Genomic DNA, 12,641 nt, shown 5'->3' on the forward strand with positions numbered 1-12,641 from the left:
TGGGCCAGCCCCTAGTCCGTGTTGCTGTTGCATCTCCACTACCACCTCATGGAAATTCTGTCCATTTTCTCGACAAACGACTCAGCTGACTTGGGCGAGCATCATCATCCCTCCTCCAACATCAGTGTGCACTCTACCCTGCTTGAAATGGGGGAGAACTTTAACCCTCACACCAACTCTTTGGCAAAAGGTCTTCCTAGGGCTTCAGGGAGCACAGTTCCAGGCACCCTTGGACAGTCACATAAAATTCCATTTAAATGGTACCCTCCGGAGTTGTGCATTGCGGATGGCTGGGGATAGATCCCAGGGAGAATTGTCTTGGGAGTATTTGTATTTTATCCATACTCATTAAGCCTGTGGTTGTATAATTTACCCACTCATCCAGAAGAAAAAGAACTATTCTAGGTCTACATCTGGGACTATACGACTAATAAAGAAAGTAGATGATAGGTTGCTTACAGGTATATAATGAGCCTCAGTCTTTTCCATTTTCTTGCTTTTATGCAGAAAGTCATCTCCTTTTCTGTATGAGAAAATACAATTAGTCATCTATCGACTCTCAAACACTGAAGAAACACAAAGGTCCACAAAGGCAGTGCAAGCTCTACTGATTCCTTTCTAGGATACTTTTGCCTCAGAAGCAAATTCTGGTTCTTCCCTCCAGCTGTATACACAGCCCGTGTACATGGTTTGTAGTGTAATGGCCCCTGGTAGGAATGATTTTGCTGAATTGCTGTTGGTGCGACACCACTGATCTACACTGAAGCCTAGATAATCAACAACCCTCAGAGATGTATCACGACACCATAGGAGAACTCTGCTGAGAATATCATTCATTACATCACACCATGTCATTTCCATTAAGGCTCCAGGAAATACCTGCCTGTCTCCAGCCTCAGTGACACTTCTGTACCTTCAGAGCCAAAAATATATTATATAATATGTACCACTGAATCCATCCATATATTTCTTTTCTGAATAGCTTCTAAAACATGAGACACACACTTGAGACCCTTTGTGGGTCTTTGTGGTTGGCATTTTAAAAAATTAATGTTATTTCTTGCTCCATTTTAATATCCATGTCTTTGTGTTGCTTTTGTCTGTTTTTCTTCAAAATTATATTATCTTGCATTCTCCAACACCCTCTCCTACATACACATACATGCGTATGAGCACACACACAGTGGCAAATATCTGTAAACTTAAGATCTTTCTGAACAAGGCAGGCAGTGGAGGAAAGGAACGGTGAATTCTCTAAGGACAAGATGTAGTACTCTAGCCATCTATTAACTTAAGCCCTCATTATTACTCACACATCTTTTTCACCTATGATTCCCCACACCCTGTATTTTCCAACCTTTCTTTCCCACTTTTATCATGAGCAATAATCAGCTTATCCACCATTCAGTAAATTTTTGACAAATACAGTTCTTGATATTAGGGACTTCTTTCAGTGTCGCAAGAAACTGGAATATATTGGTTAAGGAGAGTCATTTGTTTGGGGAGAAGTGGTTTTTTGAATTAGTGGTCAGTAATTTGTATATTCATGTCTCTGTGCAGCAAGAGTAAAATTTATTTACTGCAGAATATGTTTCTGATTGTGTTTTAAACTTTCACTGGCCACTAGCAGCATATGAAGTACCAGAAACACCAGCATTAGACCTAATTACAGCCCAGTGGGCATGCTGCCTAAAATGGTCATCTTCTTGCTTCTGTCTAATATAATTTTATTTGTTTGGCTTACCCTGTCAATTTAGGTTTTATGTGTCATCTCTTATCCATTATTATTTTTAAAGGCCTATACATACATCGCCAAGAAAAGAAAAATCAAATTTGCACAAAACATCTGAGTCCCAATTTTGTTATAAATTCTGAGATTTATTTCTTTAATAATGTATCAAGAGAATCTGAATAATAGCCTTTTTACAGATTTTTATGTTGCAAATTCTAGATGTTAAACTTTTAGCCTTAATTCTTATAATTTCCAGGAATTCAAGAAATTTGGAAATAACTCCTTCAGAAACATACTTTACTACTGCATGATAATTTCTTCTCTATCATGATTACTCTTAGAAGAGCTGGGACCGGGTGAAGGTTACCCTTTCCTCCAAAAGAGGCTCTGGTACTGAGTTTTACTCTTTGTGAGACTACCTAAATATTTGTTAACTGTGAAAGGAAGACACACCTTCCATCATTTCATCTCTGCTGCCCTTGAGATGCTCCAGCTCTAACCCATGCTCCCTCTCTCAGCTCTCTGTATTCTTTGGCTCATAAGCAGACAACATAAGTGGGAAGCATCATTAGCATTAAACATGCAAAAGAAGGTGGGGAAGCAGCAATCCCTCTTCCTTTATTTAGACTTCATGAAGGCTCACAAAGACAGTAACGTAGAAAGAAATTACAGGGCTCAAATGGAGAGTTGTAAAAGTTCCCACACCAGAACAGTAATGTAACAAGGGCACTATAACTCATCCTCCCTACCCCTGATCCCCAACTCATCCAAGTGCTAGGACTGGATCAAGAATTCATGCTTTTTGTTGGCTACTTCTAAAAATTCCAGATAAGTGACAGCCATTTGGGCATGCTTCCTTCCTTGAAAATCCAAAAATGAAGGGACTGAAATCTAGCACCCCCCACCCCTCCCACGGAGACATGTGAGTCACTCCAAAGCATCAGGAAAGTTTCTATTCTGGCAAAATGTCCACTCTCCCTTCCTTTCCTCATCTTCACAGCAGTTAGAAACACACTGAGAAGCTTCTGGTTATTCCTGGTGTATACAGACCACATGCATTTACCTAGCCTACCCTTCAACACCCCACTAAGATGACATGGAGGTATGAGAAAAAACCTATGCCTTGTATTAGTTTCTTGAAGCTGCTATAACAAAGTACCATAAACTTGGTGACCTAAAACAGAAGAAACTAGTTTCCTCGCAATTCTAGAGGCTAGAAATCTAAAAGCAATATCACTGGGCAGAAATCAAGATGTCAGCAGAGCCTCTGCAGGCTCTGGAGGAAAAGCTGTTCCTTGCCTCCTCCAGCTTCTGGTGGCCATTAGCATCCCTGGCCTTATGACTGCATGACTGCATCACTTATCTCTGCCTCTGTGGTCACATTTCCTTCTCTTCTTCTGTCTGTAACAAATCTCCCTCTGTCTCCCTCTTATAAGGGTATTTGTGATTGCAACTAGGGCCCATCTGGATATCCAGGATAATATCCCATTTCAAGAGCTCTAATTCAATCACACCTGCCAAGTCTTTGCCACATAAAGGAACACTCACAGTTTCCAGAGATTAGGACATGGATGTCTTTTTTCTTTTCAAGTTTGTTTATTTATTTTGAGGGGAGGCAGGGAGGGTCAGAGAGGGAGAGAGATGCAGGGCTCGAACCCACAAACCGGGAGATCATGACCTGAGCCGAAATCAGGAGTCAGTTGCTCAACCGACTGAGTCACCCAGGTGCCCCAGGACATAGATGTCTTTTCAGGGAGCCATTATTCAGCCTAATAAGATACCAGGGCAGTAATCAACACAGTCCAAGAAAGCACAATGTTTTAGAAGAATAAAGTAGACGGAACAGTGAGGATTGCTGTAACAGAACAGGGGAGGAGGGGGATACTAACAGAAAGTTAGCTGCTGCATCTACTTAGCATCCCTCTCCCAACCTTACAGGAGGGCACTGATTATTCTCTGGAGACATAACTGTCAGGAAGGCCTCACAGTCATGGCCATCAAGGAGAATGGAGGGGAGGAATATGGCACAGGAAGAAAACTAGGAAAAACTCAAAGTCTCCATAGTGAACTGAAGGGTTTGTAAGCCCCTTCCTCTGACTTACTCCCAAAATTCCACCATATAGCCCAAAGTCATGGAAGTGAGGGATTCTTTCCTGGAAGAAAATGAACAATTCCAGAAAAGTGCACCTACAAATAATAACATTTGGGGGCATCCCAATGAAAAGACCAGCTCCTTCTCTTAGGTCCTATAGCAGAGGTTCTTAAATTTTTTGGTCCCAGAACTTCCTTATACTTCCAAAAATTATTGAAAGCTCCAAAGAGCTCTTGTTTTACAAAGTATAGCTATCAAATTTTACCACTTTAGAAATTAAATTAGGAATTGTAAAAAATACTCATTAATTCATTTCAAAATAACAATACAAACCTCCTACATAATAACGTAAATAACATATTTTTATGGAAAATAAGCAATTACACAAAACAAAAAATTTTTAGTGGGAGAGTGGTATTTTTGGTAACCTCTTTAATGTCTGCCAAAATACATGTGGGTTCTCATATCTACTTCTGCGTTTAATTTGTTGCAACATATTGTTTTGGTTGAAGTAGATGAAGAAAATGCAGCTTCACACTAATACATAGCTGGCAAATGGAAAATAATTTTAATAGCCTTTTCAGTTAATTATGGATTGGGACTATACCACAACTTGAAAAGCTAAAGTTTCCTAAAGGTTAACTGCAAGGCAGAATCTGAAACCATATCCTCGAACTTTTTGTACTCTGTTACACTGAAGTCCATTGGTCTATTCTGCACTTTGAAAGTATCTTTTAGCCATGCACGACTTGGTAACACCATGCTTCTCTCATTTCAAAAATCTTTACTCACTGAGTTATACAAATTTCCCAAATTTTGACACATTTCATTATACGATATCAAAAGGAATCACATTTATGATATTACCACTGATCTCATCAGAAGATTCTGTAACTATTGGTAAGCTGTCAAGTTCCCAGTGGCCAATACAAGTTTTCCAAATTTCTGATTTTTCTTGAAAGCCTGAATTTTATCATTGGCAATAAATATTGTCAGTTGTTCTCCTTAAGTGACAGGCTCGCTTTGTGTTAAAAAACTGTCTGCCAAATACCCAAGTCTGACTAACCATAGTTTGTCAGTCATTCTTTCAAGTAAAAATGGTTATGGATCCATGGGGGAAAAAAATGGCGACTTCAATTCTCACCTGAAACAATTGCACTAATGCTTTTCCTTCAAATAGCCATTGTACTACAGTATTTGGCACAAGTGTTGTTAGGCATACTTGCCATTTTCTCACATAAAATATTATGAGATGTGTAAATCTATAAATTTTACTGTTTCACTAAGGTCAATCTTAAGTGAAACCAGCATATTTTTACAACAGCATGTGGTGGTAAAGAATACTGGTATAGCTTGGTGCCATTTCCTTTGTTCATGGCAAAGGTTTCAGCAGTTTTATCCATCAGTGTTTTGCACCACCAATGAAAAGACAAATGAGACCTGGTATTAATATGAAAATAATTTTGACCTCGTGAACTCCTGACAAGTTTCTCTGAGACCTCAGTGTCCTTAAAGAATACTTTGAAAACCATTGCCCTACGATGAAATGAACAAACCTGCTCTTCATTGTGCATTTTAGTTGCTTATGTAAAATTATGAAGAGTTAATTAAGAATCATGTTCACGATGGACTTCTCCAAAACCACTCAGGCTCAGTGATTCACTAGAAAAACTCACAGGACTAGTAAAGCTGTTATACTCCTGGTTATATTAATAAAAGGATACAGATTAGAATCAGTAAAAGGAAAATGTATATGGGGTAAAGTCCAAGAAAAGCCAGGCACAACCTTCCAGGTTTCCCCTTTCAGTGGAATCATATAAGAATGCACTTAATCCGGGGTACCTGGGTGGCTCAGTTGGTTGAGCCGCTGACTTCAGCTCAGGTCATGGTCTCGTGGTTCATGGGTTCGAGCCCCGTATTTGGCTCTCTGCTGTCAGTGAAGAACCTGCTTCAGATCCTCTGGCTCCCTCTCTCTGCCCCTCCCTGTGCTGTCTCTCTCTGTCAAAAATAAATAAACATTTAAAAAATTTAAAAAAAGAATGCATATAATCCTCCCAGCAATAATATGTGACACATGCAAAGTGTTGTCAAATGGGGAAGCTCACCTGAGCCTTTGGTGTCCAGGGTTTTCATTTGAGGTCAGTCATGTAGACAAGTAGTACCTGTATGACCTCAGCTACTCAGACTTCAGGCTCCTTCCTCCAGAGCAAAACCAGGAATGCATCATGAATCACATTGTTAGCATAAACTGTTGGATTGCACTGGTACAGTGTGGTCTGAGGCCTCAAACATACAAAATCAATCTTATCAGGCATACAAAATCAATCTTATATTCGAAGGGCTCAGAATTTATCTTCCAGGAGCCAACCAAGAATCTTGAAGACAGGCCTTTGTTTGAGATTGGCTGGTTTTAATGCAGTCCTGCTAAGTTAACCCTTTCCTGCTCAACCTGCCTCCAACATGAAAGAAAAAGATAAAGACCAAGAGCTGAAAGAAACATAGAAGGGACAGAAACAAAGCAAAAGACAAAAAAAAAAAAAAAAAAAAAAAAAAAAAGATATTGCTACACAATGATCAGAGGATAAGAAAGAGCTCTTAAAAACTAATCATCATAAAACATCCAAAATAAAGAAATCAATCAAATGGTTGAAAGTTAAAATAGAAGACATCATTGAGAAAGTAGAGCAAAAAACTAGAGTCAGAAAATATTAAAAGAAGGGTTAAAAAAAGTCCTCTAGAATTGATCTATGGTGGCCAATGAATGACAGGAATACTAAAATGAAAGAGCAGGGAGGAATAGGTTAAAGAAGTAACACATTTCCCCAAAACTGAAGAACAAGAGTCTCCAGTGTGAAAGAGTCAACCAAGTGACCACAGCAATGAAAGGATATGCATCGAGAGAGCCAAAGCATAAGAGACTGTTAAAAACTGAGAACAAACTGAGGGTTGATGGGGGGTGGGAGGGAGGGCAGGGTGGGTGATGGGTATTGAGGAGGGCACCTTTTGGGATGAGCACTGGGTGTTGTATGGAAACCAATTTGACAGTGAATTTCATATATTAAAAAAAAAAATAAAAAATAAAAAATAAAAGCTCAATCATACCATAAAAAAAAAAAAAAATTTCAGAATGCCAGAGATAGTGAGAAGATCCTAAAAGTTTCTAGAGAGAGAATGCCTGTCAATACAAAAGAATAAAAATGAGAATGGCACCAAACCTCACAATAACAATACTAAATGCTGAAATACAGTGGAGTGATGCTTCAAGATCTAAGGGAAAATATTTTTTCTACTTAAAATTCTTTTCCAAGCCAAAACATCAATCAAGTATGAAGATAAAATAGTTTTGACACAAAAGGGTTTTTTAAATGAACATCTTATGCACTCTTTTGAAGGATATGCTTCAGCAAACAAGAGAGTCAGTCAACAAAGAGAAATTCATGCATTCCAGGCTCCAACAAAGTGGCTCGAACAAAGGAGACAAAGAAAAGTCCAGTAGGATCATATGTATCACTCTGTCTTCCAGAACATACAACCTCTGGTGGGCAGTACCAGTCTACACAGGTTGGTCATATAACGTCCTTTAACTCTCAAAAATATCCAGATTTGACAATAAATTACGTGGTCATTTTAATTATAAGTCATTGTATTATCAAACAGCTTAGCTAAATTATTCTGTGGTAACAAATGACCCTGAAATCTGAGTTGTTGACAAGAAGATGAATGGGTTTATTTCCCACTCATGTTCACCACGGGTGTCTCTTCTTTTTGCCTTCATTACAAAGGTCAAGGCTGAAATAAAAGATCTTTGTTAAGAGATGCCAGTTTTGAAGCGGAAGGAAAAAATGATGGCAGAACCACAATATGGCTCCTAAAGCCCCTGCTTAGAAGTGGCACATATCACTTTCACTCACATCTTATTGGCCAAAGCAAGTTACATAGCCAAATCTGATCACTGAGTTTAGAATTAAAAACCACCCATAGTGTGGGTTCTAGTAAGGAGAGAATCCGTTGGGGTTGGTGGAAGTAAATTATTTTTGAAAATAATTTACTTTACCACAGGTATTTAGAATTACTTAGTTTTAAAACTCTGTATACGTTTCACTTTAATCAAAATAAAAATTTATTTTAAAGTAGTAATTCATGAAAAACCTTGATTCTTGTCCAGGGAGCAGTCACTTAGATAGCTGTGCATTAAATCCTGGCATTATTCGTCAATACAGAACTAATGTTGTTTCATGGAAGTTATAAGTAATATCAGAGCTCTCCAAGTGAGCAATGTAGATCATTAGGTAAGACTCTACTCACTAGTGACTTACCACATGACAGGCATAAGCTTTCAACACAGCCACGCAGTGACAAATTGACCTAAATCTGTGTATTCATTCATTCCTTCATTTAGCACACATGTACTAAATACTGGAAATCCAAACTCAATTAAGATTATATAACTGCCTACAAGGAGCCCTAAATCTTGTTGAAGATGTGACAATCCTGATAATACATGTGGATGTATACCATCATGGTTTTTTACAAAGTTCTTTATGAGCACTGTTGGGTTGACCTCGTTCACTGGTCTGTATCTCACTGTCTCCTTCCTGCTGTGGCCTAGTTGAGGTACTTAGAAATATCTGTAATTTTTAAACTATATGGCATTTCTCCTAAGTAGTTAAGTGACCAAATATTCTACAATGACACCCTTTTTTTTTCTTAAGTTTCATGTTAAGTAATCATTTCATGCTATCTATCTGGAACATCTTTCTCTGATAGTCACGGCCAATAGCATAAAGGAACACAGAAGCACCATTGTAGGAATTGCCATTTCCCAAAGAAAATCTCATTCCAATTAGATCCATTTACATAAGAATCCTGATTAAGAGAGCCTAAATTTCACAATCGTAATACCCCAAATTACCAGCTAATGTGTAAACTTTCAGTGGTAAGCAAAAAACAAAACAAAACAAAAACAATAACAACAAAGTAGAATGAAAGTGTAGAGCATCTTAAATAAAGGTAAACCAGGTAAGAACCAGACTAGGTGAAATGTCAGGCTGCCACTGATGGTGTTCCCTAAAGACCCCTCCTCACTGATCCACATGCTGAATTATGAGTAATGACTGAGTTCCTTCTCTGGGTTGCACATTCCTAAATCTGCAATACATGTCTTCCACCCCTCCCTTGACTTCTACTCACTTCATGAGATCAGCCAAGCCTACTGTTTCTAAAGTCAAGGCAGATCTCAGACACCACCTCCATTATCTGAGGGAAAAAGTATTTCCTTCCATTTTACCCAAGCTGACATCACCTAGGAGTAGAGAAAGATGAGAAAATGTAGGCAAAAACTTTCTGAGAGCTGTGCTTTATCACCCACTGGGAATAGTGCTTGTTATGCAACATCTCATTTTATCTTCTCATGAGACCAGTGGGAACTTCAAATCTCCATCTTACCAACAAAAAAATTATGTCCCAGAAATCTTAACACTTTGCCCAAGATCACATTACTAGTAACTGGTGGAGCTAGGATTGAACCCATGTGGATTTCAGAGCCCATGACCTTAATTATATATTATACTGCTTCTATGGCTGCAAATATGGAAGAGAATGTAGTAATAGAAACTCCACAGTAGCAAATATCTTTTTTTTTTTTGAAAGAGAGAGAGAGAGAGGGAGAGAGAGAGAGAGAGAGAGAGAGAGAGAGAGAGAACCCAAGCAGGAGAGGGGCAGAGAAAGAGGGAGAGAGAATTTTAAGCAGGCTTCACACCCAGTGCAAAGCCAAAGAGGGGCTCTATCTCATGACAGTAAGATCATGACCTGACCTGAAATCAAGAGTCAGTTGCTTCACTGACTGAGTTACCCAGTGACCCTCAAAGTAACAAATATCTCAACTATGCACCAATTCAAGTCAATCTGCAGATAGATCAAGGGAACTAGTTAGAAACTCGTGTGGAACACGAGTTTTATGTGGAACATCCACCTTTCCTTTCAAACATCCCCAGCTGGAACAACAAATGCCAAATAACTTGAACATAGTAAGAGGCTAACAATATTAGCTGGGTGAATTTACTCAACAATCTCAACAAGAACCTACACAAAATACCTTAAAAGCTAAATATGTTCATGCTACTTCCTAGAACTAGTACAGCAGTTTGATTTATTGACAACAATTTGTTCCTTGTTGGGGAAAAAAATCTTACCAGACAGGAGATTTAATATGCATACTCACTGCAAGTTAATAACATCAGGAATTTCAAGAACAGTGAAAGAGAATAGTGTTTTTTAGTTGATAAATAAAATGTTTAGTTTTAAAATATATCATGTCTGTTCTAGTTGTAATTTGAGCAACATTAAAAATTAAAACAAAAATTGTTTTAATTTATTAGTAGCCATATTTTGTAGAATCAAGTTTTTACTTATAATCTATTATCAGTAAGGAAAAAGACTTGTAACAACACACATATAACACTTACAATTTATTTTTCAGCAGAGATATTCAAGATATTTGTATTTCAAACATTATATATACTCCAAATATCTAAACCCACTTGTATTTATTCTTTAAAAGGAAAAAAGGTCAATTTCTAATTTCACAGAACATTAGTGTGTACTTTGAAAGTATTGATTTTTGCCTCTGACAGAGTTATTTCATTCCATTAGAAAATTATGGCTTAGAGGTTATTAGAAACATAGCAGAATATTACATGTGCATGATGGCAATTTGTTACTGAGTTTTCTCAATTTTATTCCCTGTAGATTTCCACTTCCCTTCATGCAGATTGCCAGACATGCCATACTAAAAAAAAAGGAATGATAAGAAATTTTAATTTGTTAATTGGATTAGAAGAATTTTCAGAATTATTATTCAGATCATTGGTATATTTTAAGTTATATTATTTACATATTCTAGGAATAAAAATAAATATAACTGAGAATTTTCACTTATATTCACTAAAATATTCACAGAATTATTCAAACTAGATTATACAAAGCAAAATTCTTCAACATTTACTTTGATTAGCAAGTATTGGTATATCTATAAGTTGTTTTTATTTCCCAAATTCAACTGATAGGAATTATTTTATTTTTAAAGGATATATTATCCCATCCTGAACATACTGCATGGCATTTTTTTGGAATAAGAAAAGTGGAATAATGAAAACAAAATCTTGGGAAACTCAGCTATTCTAGTCCGTTTAATCTGAAAAAAGGAAAGGCAGAGAGAAGGTAAGGACATCATACAGGATACATCAATCACACGCACAAACACTTTTTAAACTGTATAACTGTATGAAAACTAAAGATATTATTATTCAGAAATAATGACACATTTTTAGCATCAAAAAAGACAAAATATACTGTGAGAACTATAAAACACTGATTAAAGAAACTGAAGATGACACAAACAGAAAGGTATTCCATGCTCATGGATTGAAAGAACAAATATTGTTAAAATGTCCATTCTACCCAAAGCAATCTACAGATTTAATGCACTCTCTATCAAAACATCAACAGCATCTCTCACAGAAGTAGAACAAAAAATCCTAGAATTTGTATGGAACCACAAAAGACCCTGAATGGTGAAAAAATCTTGAAAAAGAAGAACAAAATTGGAGGTATTACAATTCCAGATATCAAGAGATACTACAAATCTGTAGTAATTGAAAAAAAAAAATAGTGTGGTACTAGCACAAAAAGAGATACATAGATCAATGAAACAGAATAGAGATCCCAGAAATAAACTCATGATTTATATGGTCAATTAATCTTTGAAAAAGGAGGCAAGAATATCCAATGGGAAAAAGACAGTCTTTTCAACAAACGGTGTTGGGAAAACTGAACAGCTACATACAAAAAGAAAAAGAAAGAAAGAAAGAAAGAAAGAAAGAAAGAAAGAAAGAAAGAGAGAAAGAAAGAGAGAGAGAGAAAAAGAAAAGAAAAGAAAAGAAAAGAAAGAAAGAAAGAAAGAAAGAAAGAAAGAAAGGGAGGGAGGGAGGGAGGAAGAAACAACCACATTCTCACATCATACATAAAAATAAACTCAAAATGGATTAAAGACCTAAATGTGAGACCTGAAACTATAAAAATCCTAAAAGAGAGCACAGACAGTAATTTCTCAGATATCAGTTGTAGCAACATTTTTCTAGATATGTGTCCTCAGGCTAGTGGAACAAAAGTTAAAATAAACTGTTAGGACTACCTCAAAATAAAAACCTCTGCAAAGCACAGGAAACAATCAACAGAAGTAAAAGACAACCTACTCAATGGGAGAAAATACTTGCAAATGACATATCTGATAAAGGGTTAGTCTCCAAAATATATAAAGAACTTATACAACTCAACAGTAAAAAAAAAAAAAACAAAAAAAACAAAAAACAAAAAAAAAACACAGATAATCTAATTTTTAAAAACCCAGGCATTTCTCCAAAGAAGATATACAGATGGCCAACAGACACATGAAAAGATTCTCAACATCACTCATCATCAGGGAAATAAAAATCAAAACCACAATGAAATATCACCTCACACCTGTCAGAATGGCTAAAATAAAAAACACAAGAAACAACAAGTTGTTGGCAAGGATGTGGAGAAAAAGGAATCCTCATGCACCATTGGTAGGAATGTAAACTGGTGCAGTCACCGTGGAAAACAGTATGGAGGTTCCTTAAAAAATTAAAAATAGAATTACCACACAATTTCACTAGTGGATATTTACCCAAAGAATACAAAAACACTAATTCAAAAAGATATATTTTTATCTTATCTTATCTTATCTTACCCAGATAAGATGTTTACCACTATGTTTATTGCAGCAATATTTACAAT

The 12,641-nt window shown here is 36.7% G+C and overlaps 1 long non-coding RNA gene across 2 annotated transcripts in view; it reads right to left on the bottom strand.

Annotated features, from left to right (window-relative positions):
- Positions 1 to 10,352: 10,352 nt before the first annotated feature.
- Positions 10,353 to 12,641, bottom strand: part of LOC107179958 — a 61,585-nt gene continuing 59,296 nt past the window's right edge. For both annotated transcript variants that reach the window (XR_006208812.1, XR_006208808.1), the window contains one exon: positions 10,353 to 10,611. This is a non-coding gene — a long non-coding RNA (uncharacterized LOC107179958). The remainder of the gene's footprint in view (positions 10,612 to 12,641) is intronic.

Source organism: Panthera tigris, chromosome A1, assembly GCF_018350195.1.
Source record: "Panthera tigris isolate Pti1 chromosome A1, P.tigris_Pti1_mat1.1, whole genome shotgun sequence".
Classification (NCBI taxonomy): domain Eukaryota; kingdom Metazoa; phylum Chordata; class Mammalia; order Carnivora; family Felidae; genus Panthera; species Panthera tigris.